General features: G+C 39.0%; 1 protein-coding gene across 2 annotated transcripts in view; it reads right to left on the reverse strand.

Moving 5' to 3' along the window:
* ENOX1 (ecto-NOX disulfide-thiol exchanger 1) overlaps positions 1-19419 on the reverse strand; it is a 662946-nt gene that overhangs the window by 308602 nt on the left and 334925 nt on the right. The gene's annotated exons all lie outside the window — the stretch shown is intronic.

Raw genomic sequence — 19419 nt, forward strand, 5'->3', positions numbered from 1 at the left:
ATTGGTCTGTATGTTTGTTTGATTTTGGTATCAGAAAAACAGCACAACTGCAGTTTTATATATTAGCAGGAAAGAATTGGAAGATAAAAAATTTAAATTACACCTAAATTATTAAAGCTACATTAAATTCTTAGTGATAAATGAACCAAGAGGTATGCCCGAGTTATACACCAAAAACTATAAAACATTGCTGAGAAATATGAATGAAGAGACAACATATAATTATGGATTGAAAGGCTCAATACTGATGTCAATTCTTTTCAAACTGAGCCTTAAATTTAACATATTCTCAATTGTAATCTGACTAAACTGATTACTTTTAGAAACTGACTAGCTAATTCTAAAATTTATATAAATTCTCAAAAGAAATGTCTAAGCTAATATTACAAAAGAACGGCAAAGATGGAGGGCTTACATATCTGGGTTGACATCTTACTGTAAATCAATACAGTAGGGCACAAGCATAAGAAGCAACAAAATCAGTGGATCGGCACAGACAGCTCAGAAGTATGTGGACACTTATCTGGTCACTTGATTTTTGCGAATACCACTTAGGCATTCCAACAAGAAAAGGCTTTTCAAAAATACCGTTAGAAAAATTAAATATCCTATAAAGAAAATAATAAGCCCTAGCCTGACCCCATATAACACACAAAAGTCAACTTCAATAAGGATCATAAATCTAAGCATAAAAGCTAAAACTATGAAATTTCTCAAAGAAACCACAGAATTTTTTTTTGACTTGAGCATATAGCTAATTTTAGGATACAGAAAACAGTACTTATGACTAGATTTTGACATGTATAAAAAAAATTTCAGAATTGAAAAGATTCTAATAAATTACACCCTCCAGGTTAAAACCTCTAATCAACAAAAAAAAAAACATCATTAAGAGATGAGCAGGCAATCCATAGATTAGAACTGGAAGGAAATAGTTGCAATGTATATATTAATAAAATACTAGAGATATATATATATCTTATACCTCAAAAATAAAAATACAAACAATCCAACATATAAGGATGTGCAAACTATTTAACGAACACTTTAAAGATATATGAATAGCTAGCAAGCACATGAAGATGTCAACATATTAGTTATCAAAATTGCATATTACATCACAATGAAATATCACTACAAAGCCAATTCTAGCTTACCAGAATGGCTAAAATTAAAGAGATTGACAAGACCAAATGCTGCTGAGGGTATGTAACAACTAAAACTATCATTTAGTGTTGGTGTGGATATAAAGTGGTGCAGCTACTTTGGACAAAGAATTCTTCTAAAACTACACCTACCTATGACTAAAATTCCACTTTTCGATACTGACCTAATAGAAATGAATCCCTAGGGCCACAAAAGACTTGATTAAGAATGTGCATAGCAACTTTATTCATAATAGTCAGAGCCTGAAGAGAGCACAGGTGTCCATCCATAGAAGAATGGATAAACACACCGTGAGATATTCACACAATCAGACTTCACTAAGCAGGAGACAGAAATGAACTACTGATAGACTCAAGAACAATCTCAAAAACATACTATGTAAAAGAAACCTGACACAAGAGTATGCAGTATATGAATCTATCTCTGTGGAGTTCTAGAACTAGTAAAAGTGTTAGAAGATCAGTTGTCTCTTACTCTGAGACCCCATTTAGCATGCCAAGCTCCTCTGTTCATGGAATTGTGTCTCAAAGAGTTGGTCATGACTAAAGTGACACAGCGCGCACTAAAACTAGAATTTATTTACTCTGGGAAGTGGGTGGAGGTCGAGATGTGCTGGGAAAGAGTATGAGGGAACTTTCTGGGGGTGATACACACCTGGATAGCACAGGTCTATGTATTTGTTAGAACTCATGGAAATAGACACTTCAGATCTATGCATTTTATGTAGATAGGTGAATTTTAACCTAACAATTTTACTTAAAAAATAAGAATCATATAAAAAATCATAAACTTGGAATTCTAGTAATGGTACATATGCGAAAGTATTTGGGATAACTGTAGAGATGTCTACCACTTACTGAGAAATGTTTCCAAGAATACAGTGGATTCACGGATGAAGAGAGAGATGTGTAGAGGTAAGCATCTGAGTGCCCACTGTAAATTTCTTTCAACTTTTCTGTATGGTTAAATATTTCTATAATAAAATGTTGCCAAAGGAAAAAAAATCCTTAAAAAATAAGTCTTTCACAGTAATAACAAATAAATTTAAAAAGAAAAGGGAAAAGTTCAAAGAAAAAAAAGAAAGCAGTAGTTGCTCAGTCATGTCCAACTGTTATTGACCCCACAGACTGCACCGTGCCAGGCTCTCTGTCCATGGGCTTCTCCAGACAAGAATACTGGAGTGGGTAGTCATTCCCTTCTCCAGGCAGTCCTCCTGACTCAGGGATCAAACCCATGTTTCCTGCACTGCAGGCAGAAGCTTTACCATCTGAGCCACCAGGGAAAGTCCAATAAATAAAAGAAAAAAGTTCAAAGGAAAAAAAAGGAAAAAGAAAGCAATCCCAACCTCTTAAGTTACTAGCCATGTGAACTTGATATGGCTTTTAAAAAATTTATTTGAATTTATTTAAAGTTTTAAAATAAAGAGTCTATGTCTAAATTTCCTTATCTATAAAGTTAAAATGATAAATAATACCTTCTATGTGTATATACTTATACATTTGAGACCCCATGTACTGTAGCCAGCCAGGTTCCTCTGTCCATGGAATTTTCCAGGCAAGAATACTGTGAGAATACCAGACAGGATAGCCATTCTCTTCTCCAGGGGATCTTCCTGACCCCGGAATCGAACCCAGGTCTCCTGCGTGGCAGGCAGATTCTTTACCATCTGAGCCATGAGGGAAGCCCAGTACCTTCTGCACAGGATCCTTAAAGGGCTACACTTGCTAATATATGTAAAGAAGAATTCTTGATATAAATAAGCACTGAGTAAATGTTTCAGCTACTATTTCTGGTGAGCATGGAGTGCCTGTGGCCATCAACCCATAAAAATAAGACGTCTCAGAAACAGAAGAGGAGGACACTGTTTGCACACTTGAAGGGAATTGTTATGTTTGTTGCACAGATAACATTAGACTCACTGTGATTTCTTTTTTTCTTTTTCTGTGCATCATGTGTCATTTATCAAGACCCCTAAGTGAATGAGCTAGTAGAAAGGAAATATTATTTTAAAAAACTCATAAAGCATATTTTTAGAAATGGTATTTCCTTGACTTTCATTCCAGGAAAATAAGAACACACGGCATGGAGCCTGCTGGGCCCAGAAAAGCAAGCCTGCCAGATGCCACAGCAATAAACAGAGTGGGGCTTTGAAGAAGAAATGGAAATGAGAACATATAGCATTATGGTTCCAATGCCCTCACCATCTGATATTTAGCCCACTGAAAGTATGGGGTTTTTGGAAATTCACCTTTGCAGGTCACCTTTAATTGATTTTCTTATTTATTTGTTTAGCAAACATTTAAATCACAGCCTACCATGAGCAACATTCTATGCACACCCCCCAGGACATAAGCAAAATGAAGCTGAGTGAGGTAATTTTAGGAAAAAAAAAAAAGTTGTAAGTGCAGTGTAAAGAGAGTTAGTCCTATTTGCACCTGCCACATCCTTTTTCAATATTCATTCTAAAAATACAATTTTTAACATTTTCAATCAATAGATTAAGCAGCCACATCTTTTCATAAATGACAGAGATGCTTAGGAAAAGAGACAGGAGGGTGTGCTATGTGAGTTATGTCTTACTTTGCTGAGAAATGCGTAAGTAGAAATACATTTTTGTAAATTGTTTTTCCTACAGTGCCTGTATTATCATTTTTACAAATAGATATTTTAAACACAAGTAGAATTTCTTAATGTGATATCTTTGACTTTCAATTTAGTAAATGCTTCTGAGAAGAAAACTGGGCTATAGAATGTTGAACACTGACCCATTCTATGATGAACACTGTCCTTTGAGTTTTCAAATATATGCACTTGTGATAATTCTAGGAAACTGATACTGATGAATTTTTACCCAGAATTTTAAAACAACAACAACATATATACCGAGGAAACCAGATCTGAAAGAGACACGTGCACACCAATGTTCATCGCAGCACTGTTTATAATAGCCAGGACATGGAAGCAACCTAGATGCCCATCAGCAGACGAATGGATAAGGAAGCTGTGGTACATATACACCATGGAATATTACTCAGCCATTAAAAAGAATTCATTTGAATCAGTTCTAATGAGATGGATGAAACTGGAGCCCATTATACAGAGTGAAGTAAGCCAGAAAGATAGAGACCAATACAGTATACTAACGCATATATATGGAATTTAGAAAGATGGTAACGATAACCCTATATGCAAAACAGAAAAAGAGACACAGATGTACAGAACAGACTTTTGGACTCTGTGGGAGAAGCCGAGGGTGGGATGTTCAGAGAGAAGAGCATTGAAACAAGTATACTATCAAGGGTGAAACAGATCATCAGCCCAGGTTGGATGCATGAGATGGGTGCTCAGGGCTGGTGCACTGGGAAGACCCAGAGGGATCGGGTGGAGAGGGAGGCGGGAGGGGGGATCGGGATGGGGAACACACGTAAATCCATAGCTGATTCATGTCAATGTATGGCAAAAACCACTACAATATTGTAAAGTAACTAGCCTCCAACTAATAAAAATAAATGGAAAAAAAATTTTTTTTAATAAAAATAAAACAACAAAAAATTCTTTTAAATTAAAAGAAAAGTACATCCTGTTCCCTTGACTCATCTTTATTTTGGGATTATACGTTCTGTGCTAAAATTTAGGATGGAAGTTCTAACAGGGATGGTATTGTTCAGCAAATAGCAGTCCTTTGTGTGTGTGAACATTTTCAAATGAATGGAAATGGTCTTAGACATTTTATCTGGAAAACTTTCGCCTATAGTATTTATTCAAATATTGTCCATATTTTCAGGGAAGAATTCAGAAAAATGTCTTTCTCATAAAAAGAAGTCATTCCCTGTGTCTATTTATAAAAGAACTCTCTCTCTTCCTCCCTACAGGACACAACACTCAGGCCCTGTGCTATCAATAGAAGCAAAAGATAAAATTAAAGAAACACTGACTGCATGCCAAATTCTGGCATAATGGAGAACAGAAAGCCAGTCAGCAATCACCTCTCCTAGCCCTTATCTCTTCCTCCCACTTATCTCTCCCAGGCTGGGGATGTCCACACTCTGTGACCTCTTTTCTGAGGGGAGACACAAGCTGTGAGTCGGGTGCCCTGCACTTTAAAGTCTTATTCTTCTTCCTCTTGAGTGAAACCTTAACTGTTAAGAGGAAATAAAATGTTCTGTGTCAGTGAAACTACTCGGTCACTTGGAAATCATCTTTCTGGGTTTCAGCACCAATACATCTATGATCTTAAAAAACATCCTTTCAGTTTAAATAATAATGAATTTGTCACAGAAGTACATTAACAGCCCTATATGCAAATAAGGGGCTTCCCTGGTGGTCCAGTGGTAAAGAATCTGCTGGGCAATGCAGGAGATGCGGGTTTGATCCCCGGGTCAGGAAGATCCCCTGGAGAAGGAAATGGTAACCCACTCCAGTATTCTTGCCTGGAGAATCCCATGGACAGAGGAGGCTGGTGGGCTACAGTCCATGCGGTTGCTAAAGAAGCTGGACATGACTTAGTAACTAAGGAACAACAACAACAATATTCAAATAAATTTCTCCACTGACTTCAGGTGAATCCACTGTTTTCTAAATCAATATCTGTTGCTTAGGATGATCAAAAGCAAACTTTTGTTTGTTCCTCCCCATGTAGATCATCTTAGAGTAAAATTATTATGGAGAAATTAGGGATTCATAAGGCAAGATAGAGAGGGGTTTTTGCTGTTGTTTTTGTTATTGGGATTTTTATTAACCACAAGCTCATACGACTGCATTTATTGAAAGTGCCTAACTACCTTGAAATGAAACATCACATAATTCTAACAAGTGTGCTCTATCTAGTTCACCCAAATTAGGAAGGCTTCTCTGTATTAATTTTGTCTCTTTCACAAGCATCCTTGAGGTTCTTTATTCTTAATTACTTATGACTATGTTTCAGGTATTAAGAGCACACTTGAAATTTACAATTTTTCTAAATTCCTAACACTTATTAGCTTTGTTTTCTGCCTAGACCTGTTAACCTAATTTTGTCTTCAACACTTCGGGGGATAATGCACTGCTTATCTTTAAATTTTGCATAGCTGTTTCTATATATTCAGGACTCAAAATTCAAGTTTTCATTTACTCAGTATGAATTTGATGATCCTCTAATGTGAGTTAAAAACCACACTTAGTAATTTTTTCATTCTTCTCCTTTATGTTTCAAATTTGAACAAATACTTCTTGAAAATTTTATAATCCAACGTCATGACCAATCTTTCCACCAAGCACTGGTGGCCTAATTCTTTTTATTTTTCTAAAGTTCTGTGGATTGTGATATAAAAGAAAAAGAAAAGGAAATGCAGAAGGACGATGGTAGGCCTATTACTGGACACATTTCCTCATTTCCCTCTGCAGCTTCATCTTCTTGGACAGTGTCAGAACCCAGGGGCTCCACCACAACTCCTGAGAGGATGGACCTGCAGAGGAAAAGGGAGGAAGGCAAGGAAGGCTGCAGATCTGGTGATAACTTGAGCTGAGTCCCCAGGCCACAACTTGGAGGCAGACAGATGGCCAGAGCAGCAACTTCATTTCCTAAAGTGAAATCCACCAGAAATTAACAGTGTGCAATTTGTGGGGATTCCAGCACATTTATTAACAAGTATGCCAAATGAGAACCCAAAGTCATCTGCAGATCTGTCATTATGACAGATACTGATAAAAAATCATACATTTACTGTTATAAAATAGCACTAATAATCTCATAATGGGGATATTGGTTCTACCAGAACAAATTCTACATAAAAACATATGTGAGTTAAGATTTAAAGGCATTTCCTTGCAGATTTCAGATATACAGGAAGACCTAAATAGTATGGCCAGCAGAGCAGCTCTAGGTAATGTGGGCAAGAATTTCTGGCTGAAATCCTATTTTCTGAAGACTTATACTCAGTGACAAATGTCTGCTGAAAACTAAACTTGGCACAGATCTTAGGTTAGTAGAACTCCATCAAATGCAACAAAAATAAGGATTAAGCGTAGGGGAAAACCCTATAAACTTGACTTTCAGAAGAGACCAGAGCATTGTGTGCAAGGGAAACCAAAGGAAATTCTCAATACTTACTAATCTTTTTATATAGAAAATTACTTTGGCAAGTGCTAAGATCACTTACAGTCCAATAATTTTCAGTACCTTGAAAGGAATAATTAAAAAGAACAAGAATTGAGCCCCAGAAAGGATCTGTCAGTTCTAAAAATAATTGGTTTTACTCTTCGATTTTTCAAAGTTTCATTTTTTTAGTGATGTCAACTGGCTCACCCCACAGTCATATACAAAAATATAATGGACTAAAACAACCTTTAATTTTTAGAGTAACAGAGTTTGAGACCCATCTAAACATTGAGATACACGGCTCTCAAAATTTTGAGAGAGTAGACATTTCTTTTAAAGCCCTAAATAATCTGGTAACCCTAGATAGAGACTTTTATTTTAGTAACTTTGGGGAATAATAACATTTTTTATTCTCAGGTAACTCCGGTCTTTAAGACCTCAGTTTTCAGTCACAGGAGTTCTAAATGCTAAACTTCAGTGTTTTAGTAGATGGAAGACGATTACCAGGAACATTAAAATATCTCCAAGTCAAATGACCATATAACTTCTACAAATATTTATTACTGTTACCTTTATAAATATTTATTACTTTGTTCATTTATTCAACCATTCACCAAATATTTATTCAGAACATACTAGGCAAAATACACAATAACTCTAAAATCCATTAAAAAGTACAAATATAGATTCATTTGAGGATTTTTGATAGCTCCCATTTTTTGAGGCACCAGAAATTAAAAGACACTTAATTTGAGATAGATCTTGAAACATTATATCTAACTTTGAAAGAAATAATGCATATTTTCCTAATGTGATTATGAAACTAAGAGACAAAAGGAAGTATTTGATTAGTTTAATGGGAGAGAAAGGCTTCCCAAACTAGCTGATCTCTGAGATGATGGAAAACAAGAAACTGTGCAAATGCCCATTAAAAAGTATCTCTGAGAAATACCAATTGAATCTCACAGGCTAAAAATTAGACATAATCCCTTCTACTTGTTTTAATTCTCTCTTGTTAAGTCTCTGCTCTATTTCTTTTGTCTTTTCTCATGGTTCAGACATAATTATACTTCATTTCTATGGCATTAATAAAGCCACATTAGAAACCGCTCACAGGAAAAAATCAGTAGAAAAGGACAGCGGCACAACAGCCACAACAAAACAAAATAGAAAACTTTGCTAACAGAAAGGAAATAAAGAGGTTTTCTAGTATAAAGAATAACTAGTTCTCAAGGGCCTATTCAATGGCAAGGAGGGTCCTGCACCAAACACCGAACCCACAGCGGCAAGGCTACACGGCTAGAGAACGACGAACGAATGCGGGGCACGGGAAGGCGGCTGTCCGGGAAAAAAAGACGACCTGCGAATGCTCCATTATGAGAAGGAAAGTACATACAACAACTAATTACTGTGAACGAGTCAAATGTCCATGTGTTAACAGATACAGCTGAAAGACAAAACAAAGCAAACGGCTGGGATTCCCTGGCAGTCCAGTGATTAGGACTCCACACTCTCATAGCCAAGGGTCTGCGTTCAACCCTTGATTGGGGAACTAGGATTCCACAAGCCACACGGCCTGCCCTCCACTTCTCCCCAAAAAAACTGTTAAGGAAAAACAAATTGAAAGGTATAAATTCAGTATGATCTCATCTACGAAAACCTGAAAGAAATATTCCATGTACATTGACACAGACATAACTAGATAAGGAAACAGAACATATAACACAAATGGAATAAAATATAAAACCTTATAAGTGATATTATCTATGGATATGTTTAAATATTAGAAAGACTGGTACTTTTTTTCTCACTTAAAAAAATAGATATCCAGAATTAACATTTGTACTATAGCAGTGGGGATGGTGGCCAAAACAGTGAGTAGGTAGACCTGAGCTCACATCCTCCCACAGCGAACTAAAATTACAACACAGAGCAACTCTGGATAAGAATAATCTGAAGACTAGCTGAAAAGATTTTTTCGGTTGCAAATATTTTCTCTGGTTTGGAGGGTTATATTTTCATCTTGTTTATGGTTTCCTTTCCTGTGCAAAAGCTTTTCAGTTTAATTAGGCCTTTTAGTTTAAAAGGCCCCGTCTGTCTGTTTTTATTTTCACTACTGCAACAGGTGGGTCAAAGAAGATCTAGCTGTGATTTATGTCACAGTGCTCTTCCTATGTTTCCCTCTAAGAGTTTGAGAGTGTCTGGGCTTACATCTACTTCTTTAATCCATTCTGAGTTTATTTTTCAAAGGAAGCAACTGATAAGGGATTAACCTCCAAAAAATACAAACAGTTCATGCTGCTCAATATAAAAAAATTAAAAAAAAAAAAAAGGATGGAAGGCCTAAATGGACACTTCTCCACAGCAGACACAGAGATAGATGGCCAAGAGGCAGCTGAAGAGATGCTTAACTTTGCTAATTACTAGAGAAATGCAGATCAAAACTACAATGAGTTATCACCTCACATAGGTCAGAATGGCCATCATCAAACAATCGACAAACAATTTTGGAGAAGAGGTGGAAAAAAGGGAACCCTCTTGTACTATTGGTAGGGATATAAATTGATGCAGGCACTATGGAGAACATTATGAAGTTTCCTTAAAAAAACTAAAAACAGAACTACCATATGACCCAGCAATCCCACTACAGGGCATATACGCTGAAAAAAAATCATACTTTAAAAAGACACATGCATACCAATGTTCACTGCAGCCCTATTCACAATACCCAGGACATGGGAGCAACCTAGATGTCTATCAGCAGATGAATGGATAAAGAGGATATGGTACATATATACATTGGAACAACACTCCACCATAAAAAGGAACACAACTGGGTCATTTGTAGTGATGTGGATGAACCGAGAGTCTGTCGTACAGAGTAAAGAGAAAAACAAATTCTATATTAATATACAAAAGACAAACGTACAGAAAATGGAAAAATGGAACAGGTGAACCTATTCGCAGGGCAGGAAGAGAGATGCGGATGTAGAGAATGGACGGACATGTGGACACAGGGGTGGGGGTAGGAGGGTGGGATGGACTGGAAGATTAGGAATGACAATATATACACCACCGTGTGTTAAACAGATGGTGGGTGGGAATCTGTGATGACCGAGACGGGTGGGTTGGAGGGGTCCAAGAGGGAGAAGATATATGTATACGTATAGCTAATTCACTTCATCGTACATCAGAAACTAACACAGTAAAGTAACTATACTCCAATTAAACTTTTTTTAAAAAGACCTTCTCCAACGGAAGGTATAAATAAGGAACCACAACAAGATCAGTAGGAGAGGCAGAGATGCCATATAGTCAAGACCCACATCCTCAGGAAGGTAGCCCACAGACAGGAGAATAAATCACAGCTGCAGAGACTTCCCTCAAGGAGCAAGGAGTCTGAGCCTAACCCTGGACTCAAAGCCTGGGGCTTGGGGGTCCTGCCTCAGGAACATGAGTCAGAATTTCTGGTTTTGAAGAACAGCAGAGCTTGCATTCAAGAGAACCAGAGGCTGCAGGAAACAGAGACTCTTCTCTTAAAGGGCACGTTCCAAATCAAAAGCAACTGGAAAGGAGCCTGATTCAGACACATCTGCTGGTCTTGGAGAGCCTTCCAGAGAGGCAAGAGGCTGTTGGCACTTAGCCTGCTGACAGAGGCACTGGAGGAGCCATTCTTAGGAGCTTATCCTACCATGAGAACACCAGTGCTGACAGACACCATGCTGGAGTCCTCCCTCGAGTTTAGTGGTGCTGGACCTGGCCTCACAAGTCAACTGTTCAGCACCAGTCCCGGGCTGCCCTACTCCAAGCAGCCAGCCTTGCAGGGACATAGCCTCACCCACCATCAGGCTAGCACCAGGCCCTGGACTTCCTGGGTCGTGCCGGCAGCTATACCAGGACACAGCCCTGCCCACCAGGGGCCAGCAGCCTCTGCACTAGGCAGAGTCTCCAACCCAACAGGCTGGGGACCTGTCACATCGGTGTACCCCCAGTAATCAGTCCCCCACCCCCAAAAGAAGGGCCCATGCAGCCCACAGTGGGGAGGAATCCCTAGATCATTTAGCTCGGGTGAACAGAAGGGAGTGTGCACCTGGGCCCCGTAGATGTCTCCTACATAAATAAGGTCACATTTCCAAGATCAGGACATGCAACTGACCTACCTAACTTACATAAACAAAAACAGAGAACAGGCAAAATAAGGCAAAAGAGGAACAGGTTCAAAATGAAGGAACAAGGTAAAATCTTAGAAGGGCTAAGCAAAGTAGAGACAAGTCGTCTACCCAGTGAAGAGTTCAAGGCAATGATCATAAAGATGCTCAATGAACTTGGGTGAAGAATGGGTGAACACGGTAAAACGTTTAACAGAGACATACAAAATAAAAAGAAGAAATAAGCAGAGGTGAAGAATACAATGACTGAAATAAAAAAGAAGGAAAGTACAGATTTCATGATACAGAGGAAAGGATCGGTAAGCTGGAAGACAGAGTAGCGGCAATCACTCAATTTGAACCAAAAAAGGAAAAAAAAAGATTTTAAAAAAGAGGATACATCAAGAGATCTATGGGACAATATCAAGTGTACTAACATTCTAAGGGTTCCCCCAAAAAGAAAGAAAGGGGTAGAGAACTGATTTGAAGACATAATATCTAAAAATTTCCCTAACGTGGGAAAGGAAATGGACATCCAACTCTGGGAAGCTCAGAGAATATCAAACAAGGTGAACCCGAAGATGTCGACACCAAGATACATTAAAATTAAAATGGCAAAAGATAGAAAATATTAACAGCAACAAGAGAAAAGCAACTACATACAAGGGAACTCACAAAAGGCTATCAGCTGACATTTCAGCAGAAATTCTGCAGGTCAAAAGAATGACACTATATTTTCAGAGGGATGAAAGGAAAAAAAAAACAACCCACAATTAAAAATACATTACTCAGCAAGGCCATAATTCAGATTTGGAGGAGGGATGAAGAGTTTCAGAGAGAAGCAAAGGCTGAAGGAGTCCAGGGCCACGAAACTGGCTTTATTTACATGCATCTGTGTGCTCAGCTGTGTCTGACTCTTCGTGACCCCAAGGACGAGGCTCCACTGCCCATGGAATTTTCCAGGCAAGAATGCTGGAGGGAGTTGCTGTTTCCTATTCCAGGGGATCTCCCCAACCCAGAGATAGAACCAGTGTCTCTAGCATCTCCTGCACTGGCAGGAGGATTCTTTACAACTCTGCCACTTGGGGAGCCCCAGAAACAGGCTTTTTAAAAAATGTTATAAGAATTTCTCTAAGCAAAATGGTACAACTAGAAATATGAAAACTATAAAAGGAAAAATCTCATTGGTAAAAGCAAACATACAGTAAAGCTGGCAGTATCAGGCTCCGTGGTTTCAAGCTATTATATAAAGCTACAGTCATCAAAACAGTATGGTGCTGGCACACAGATAGACACGTAGATAAAAGGAACAGAATAGAGAGCCCAAGAGCACACCTATGCTTATACGGGCAGCAGTCAGTGACAAACGGGTCAACAATAAACAACAGGGGTTAGGCAGCCTCTTCAGTAATGGCGTTGGGAAAAAGACACCATGCAAAAGAACCAAATGGACTACCTTTTCACACCACACAAAAAACAAACTCAGAACGGGCTGAAAACTTAAATAACCTGACACCACAAAACTCCTCGAAGAAAACATAGGCTGTATACCCTTTGACACTGACCTTGGCGATAACTTTCTGGATATGTTTCCTTAGGAAAGGGAGACAAAAGTAAAACTTTAAAAACAGGACTGCATCAAGCTAAAACACTTTTGCACAATGAAGGAAACTATTAACAAAATGAAGAGGCTGCCTAGTGAATGAGAGAAGATATTTGCAAATGAATCTCTGATACAGGGTAAATATCCCAAATATATAAAACTCATATAACTCAACATCAAAAAATGAACTACTAACTGAAAACTGTGCAGAGAACCTGAAACATTTTTTTTTTCAAAGAAGACATATAGATAGCAACAGACACATGAAAAATGCTCAACATTACCAGTCATCAGGAAAATGCAAAGTAAAATCACCATGAGCTATCACCTCACACCTGTTAGAATGGTTATTACCAAAAGACAAGTGTTGATGAGGATGTGGAGAAAAAGAAGCCCTAGAAAACTGTTGGTGAGAATGTAAATTGGTACAGTCACTATGGAAAGTAATATGGAGGTTTCTCATAAAACAGAACTACTGTATGATCCAGCAATTCCACCTCTGGGTGTTACTCTGACAAAAACAGTGATTTGCAAAGATATATGTACCCCTATATTCAATGCAGTGCTATTTATAATAGGCAAGATATGGAAACATGTTAAATATCTATCAATAGATAGATGAATTAAGGAAGTGGTACATGTATAACTGGAATATGAGTCACACAAAAGAATGAAATCTTGCCATTTATGACAACATGGGTGGGCCTGGGGGGTAATGTGGTCAGTGAAATAAGTCAGACAAAGAAAGACAAATGCTGCATGAGTTCATTTATATATGGAATCTAAAAACCAAAACAAATGAGCAGATGTAAAAGACACAGATAAAGAGAACAGAACGGGTGATTACCAGAGGGGAGGGCGTTGAGGGAAGACTGAAACAGCTGAGAAAGATAAAGAGGTACAATATTCCAATTACAAAAAAGAAAAGAAAAAGTGAGCCTCAGGGAGGAAATGTCCAGCATGGGAAATATAATTAGTTATATCGTAATATCTTTGTCTGTTGACAGATGGTAATTAGACGTATCATGGTTATCATATTGCAATGTACAGAAATACTGAATCACTATCTTGTGTACCTGGAATTAGCATAATGAGATAGGTCAGTTATACCTCAATTTTAAAAAACTCTAAACACTGGGAAGAAATACATAAAAATGCTAATAATGATGGGTATCTCTGGGGGGGGGGGTAGGTATCTTTGGTGGTTTTTAATTTTTACCTTATGTTTTTATGTATTGCTAGTTTTATGTAATCAACATGTATTGTTTATAAAATTGGAAAGAAAACAAAAACAAATCTACTAAAAATAAAAATAATAAAACATGGCAGTAAATAGACTTTATTATTTTCTGTAGGTTTAAATTACTTCATAATAAAATTTAATGTATTTTAAAATTTTGTGGTTTAAAAGAAGCATCCTGTAGAAATTCAGGCAATTAGAAGGAACTATTCCAATAGATCCAATTTTCTTATTGTTGAGCCTGGACTATACAAGGCTGATTATTTTCCATCTTTATCAAGAGGAACAATGGAATATTAATATAAGAGAAGAAACTGTCCTTGATATAAATCACTGGCACTTTTGGCAAATGGATAGTCATTTCTAGAAGGAAGTGAATTATCTGAACATATTAGTAATTATATTGAATCCTGTAGCTTCAAAAGAGTGTTTCAACTCACACACTATCCACGAAGATTACTCTTTTTCTTCCTTACTGGGTATGAATATGAAGCTTTAGGGGCATGATCAATGGACTGTACATTTTCATTGCTGCTAAACATGCATAATTACAGTCTGGATTTCACAATAACAATTGTCACAGTGGTAAGGAATCCGCCTGCCAATGCAGGAGATACAAAAGACGCGGGTTCGATCCCTGGGTTGGGACGATCCCCCTGGAGGAAGAAATGGCAACCCGCTCCAGTATTTTTGCCTAGAAAATTCCATGGACAGAGGAACCTGGTGAGCTACAGTCCATGGGGTCTCAAAGAGTCGGACACAACTGAGCGACAGCATGCACAAAGTATTGACTAGCTGTGCAAGACCACAACTGACTTTTTATTTTAAATCCCTCACAAAACTTCTTAGATTCAAAATTGCCATTAGACATTTTCTAATGCAATTCCAAGTAACTTCTTGGGTGCTGGGGGCCTCCAGCAAGAAAGTAAGCCACAAACATTTTAACTTTGGATCATATGTAATTTTTAGAATTAATAGCAAGAGTCAGAGCATTTCCTTGGTTTTTAAATCATAGTGGTAAATAAGTTGGAAACATTTCCCTAGTGTGAGGCGAGACTCACTTGAGATATATTGTTAAACATGAAGGGAGAAAATATATCACAGACACAAGTGGTATTACACAGCACACCATTTTTCTGAAAACATAGTCTCCATGCATGAGCATCAGATATATACCCACCATAAGAGAGCATATTGACCTATAATTTTCAATATTACATCCTTGTATTTTTTATTATATGCTATTTTTCAACTAGTAGAGGAACATGGTCTCATAAAGCTAATATTTATTCTTTCATGTTTATGGAGCTAGTGGTGCACTTTAGGAAATGAGAAACTCCGAGAAGCCAAATAGAACTCGGTGTCCTGAACGCCCAAGAAGGGAGGACAGGAAAACCGCCATGTCTAAAAAACAGCAGGACCAGAAACTTGGCTATAAAGCTTTAAATAATTCAACAACACAAGCTAAGGGAAGCCTTTGGCATTATTTCTGTCTCTATAATAGTAGTCTTTTTTTATAGATGCTAAATCTTATGTAGGAGTCTTCATTTCAGCAGAAAGCAAAGAAAAAGAGTCCTTTAGTCTAGTTCCCATGTGCAACTCTGCACTTGCTATTTGTATTTTGTGCAAGCCAAGGCAGACAGTACGTGTAACCCACAAAACAACCAAGATACCCCAAACTATATTTCTAAGTCACAAAATACCCTTCATCTTCTTATTAAGTAAACTATATGACAAGCTCCCCTGGTGACTCAGTGGTAAAGAATCCACCTGCCAATGCAGGGGACATGTGTTCAATCCCTGCATTGGGAAGATCCCATGGAGAAGGAAAGGCAATTCATCCCAGGACTCTTGCCCGGGAGATCCCACGGACAGAGGGGCCTGGTGGGCTACAGTCCATGGGGTCGCAAAGAGAGACATGACTTGGTGACTCAGCAACAACAAAACTCTGTACTAGGGAATTCAATGACTCCTTGTGTTAAAGAAAATAGTAGCAAATGAGAATTTGTTTTCCTATGGAAAAGTTGTGCCGGTATTAATGGTTAATGTCTCAAGAGATCAGAGCCTTAACAAAGCTTTTATGGGAAACAATTCCCAAAGACCACTGTTTCTATGCCCTTTCCTTTTCATGGAGAGCCTCACTTGAGGTTTTGGAAGAAGCCAGAGAAATAAAAGGCAGCAAGTCATGACCCCATTCTCTGCATGCAGGAAGAATGAAAGGGGATGGGGGGGATGCCGGAAGGTAAGTGAGGGACAAGACAGAAATGTGGATGGAAGGTGGGTGAGGAAGGCGTATCAGGTCTGATGGGAGAAAGAGTTCTGGCTGCTATAAGTTCAGTTCAGTTCAGTTGCTCAGTTGTGTCCAACTCTTTGCGACCCCATGAATCGCAGCACGCCAGGCCTCCCCGTCCATCACCAACTCCCGGAGTTTACTCAAACCCATGACCATCGAGTCAGTGATGCCATCCAGCCATCTCACCCTCTGTCGTCTCCTTCTCCTCCTGCCCCCAATCCCTCCCAGCATCAGGGTCTTTTCCAAGGAGTCAACTCTTCGCATGAGGTGGCCAAAGTATTGGAGTTTCAGTATCAGCATCAGTCCTTCCAATGAACACCCAGGACTGATCTCCTTCAGGATGGACTGGTTGGATCTCCTTGTAGTCCAAGGGACTCTCAAGAGTCTTCTCCAACACCACAGTTCAAAAGCATCAATTTTTCGGTGCTCAGCTTTCCTCACAGTCCAACTCTCACATCCATATAAGACCCCTGGAAAAACCATAACCTTGAACAGACAGACCTTTGTTGGCAAAGTAATGTCTCTGCTTTTTAATATGCTATCTAGGTTGGTCATAACTTTCCTGCCAAGGAGTGTCTTTTATTTTCATGGCTGCAACCACCATCTGCAGTGATTTTGGAGCCCCCAAAAATAAAGTCTGACACTGTTTCCACTGTCTCCCCATCTATTTTCCATGAAGTGATGGGACGAGATGCCATGATCTTAGTTTTCTGAATGCAGTAAAGGACCCGTTAAAATCCCTATACGCTGATCCCTGAAGTCAGCCTATGACACGGGGCAGAGAGCTGAAACTGGGTGCATGGCACAGATGCAAGTGAAAAACTACTCCTTTGCTCCTTACCTTTCCTAGTCTCCCCATGGATTGCAGATGCCCTGCCCCTTCCCTCTCTCTGTGACTGAGCTGATGTCACCGTTGTGACACCAGCCCCACCATTTCCGCCATGGTCTGGGCCCTCTCCTTTAGGTAGGTCCCCAGAGCTCTCCACTCTCTCCTATTTTCCTACACTGAGTTCTGAAGTTATCGCCCCCAGATCCATGTTCCTATATCAAACAACAGTAACCCCGTCTAGACACGAAATCAGAAATTCTGGTTCTTCAAAAGAGCATCCATATACACGTGTTGGTGTGATTCGAGACAGCTGAAAAGTCAATGCAAGCCCAGAGTTTTCAGAAGAACAATAGGGTGGGAAGAGGGTGGCACCCAGAGTTAAAAAGTGGGGCCGGGCCAACCTCACCATTTGCTCAACTCTGCCCATTTTGGCATGTTCAGTTCTTGCTGGAGACTCTGTGGTCTGGGCAGTCCTGGTCCTCCTCAATAGGGATGTGAGGAGGAGGTCTGAATCTGGTTATCACACCGACCAGGGACTGGGGGCAGGGGCGCTGCTGTTTCTGGAAGGGTCTTCAGTTTCTGGAAGGCAGGGCTGCTAACCTTTCTAAAATCTGTGGGCTGATCTTACATCATAAAGAAAAAAATCCCCCTGGGACCTCCCCCGTGGTCCAGTGGTTAAGACTCTGCACTTCCAATGCAAGCAGGGAAGATTCAATCCCTGGGCAGAGAATTAACATCCCATGTGCCATGTCAAGAAAAAAAATTTTTTTTTTAAAAAAAGAAGCACTCCCTTCAAAATGTCAATAGTAGCCCCACTGAGGAGCACCAACAGATGACTTTTAATGCTCCAGCAACATGTCTGCATTGTCAAACTTAAGTAGAATGTAGAGAATTTAAGAAACTCAGAACAAAACTCTGAGGGTAAAGAAATTTGTGGGTTGTATGATCTCATGGGAAAGGTTCAGAAAAATGTGTTTCTTTCTCCTGAAGAGGAAAAGGATGACTTGAGACTTGAGTCTGTAATGATGCAGGGGGACTCTGACCAACACATTCCCTGTCTGGTGGCAGAAGAAATAAACTGCGGCACGCGAGTTCAAGAATCCCTTAGGCTTTTAGAGAAGGAGGCTCTAAGAAAGGAGAATCTGTATTAGGATTCAAAAGGAAAGTGGATACGTAGTATGAAGGTCTGAAGACAAACAGATTCTTGTTGGTTTCAGACAGTTCAAGTGGGATCCTGCTTGCAGAGTAGCAAGGGCATTTGGGTCACTTGTCAAGTTCTTCCCAGGGCCTCTTTTTAATACAGATACTCTTTGTTACGTCTATAGCGTCTTACCAGACTGGAGAGTTAAAGGTGGAAACACAACTTCCCATCTTCCCACTCCCCTATACACACGCCTCATCCTTCAAAGAGTCAATCATGGGGCCCAGCAATGAAGGATACAGTGGGAAAACTGGAGGCTAGCCCGGCAGGGAAGTGAAATCCACTTTGATTTCTCAGTAGAAATAAAAGAAATTAAAAAACACACACACACACACAGAGTAGAGAGCTATTTAGGGGAGAAAACATTTGTCACTGTGGACAGAATGAAAGTCCAACCAAATGAAATAAACGCCTGTGGAAAAAGACATGTCATTCCAGGGAAAGAACTACGTTCCTTCTTCCATGCTCTTTGTTTAGCTTTTGTGCACTCAGTGTACAAAGCTTTATTTGTGTGCTTGATCATTTTTTCATCTATGAAAGAGGCGTGGATTAATTTCAGCCTTTAGGTGGGTCTTATATCAGAAAGTACTTTCAAAATAAAAGCGAGTTACTTGGTAGCATCTCAGTAGCAGAGCAAGCGTTTCTGAAATAAAATGCTTGTTGTGCTAGCAAGCTTTGTCCTTAAGTGAGCAACAATATAGCTAGTAATCTTTTAAGCTGTTAACACATACGCATTAAACAACCACCATGTTCTACCATAATAAATCATACAGTGAGTACCCCTTGTTAGGGCTAAAGGAAAACATTTTGGCTACTGAGATTGTATAAGTTGAAAAATGTCAAAATGATAACACTAGTTGAT

Source organism: Dama dama, chromosome 30 (genome assembly GCF_033118175.1).
Source record: "Dama dama isolate Ldn47 chromosome 30, ASM3311817v1, whole genome shotgun sequence".
NCBI classification, from domain to species: Eukaryota; Metazoa; Chordata; class Mammalia; order Artiodactyla; family Cervidae; genus Dama; species Dama dama.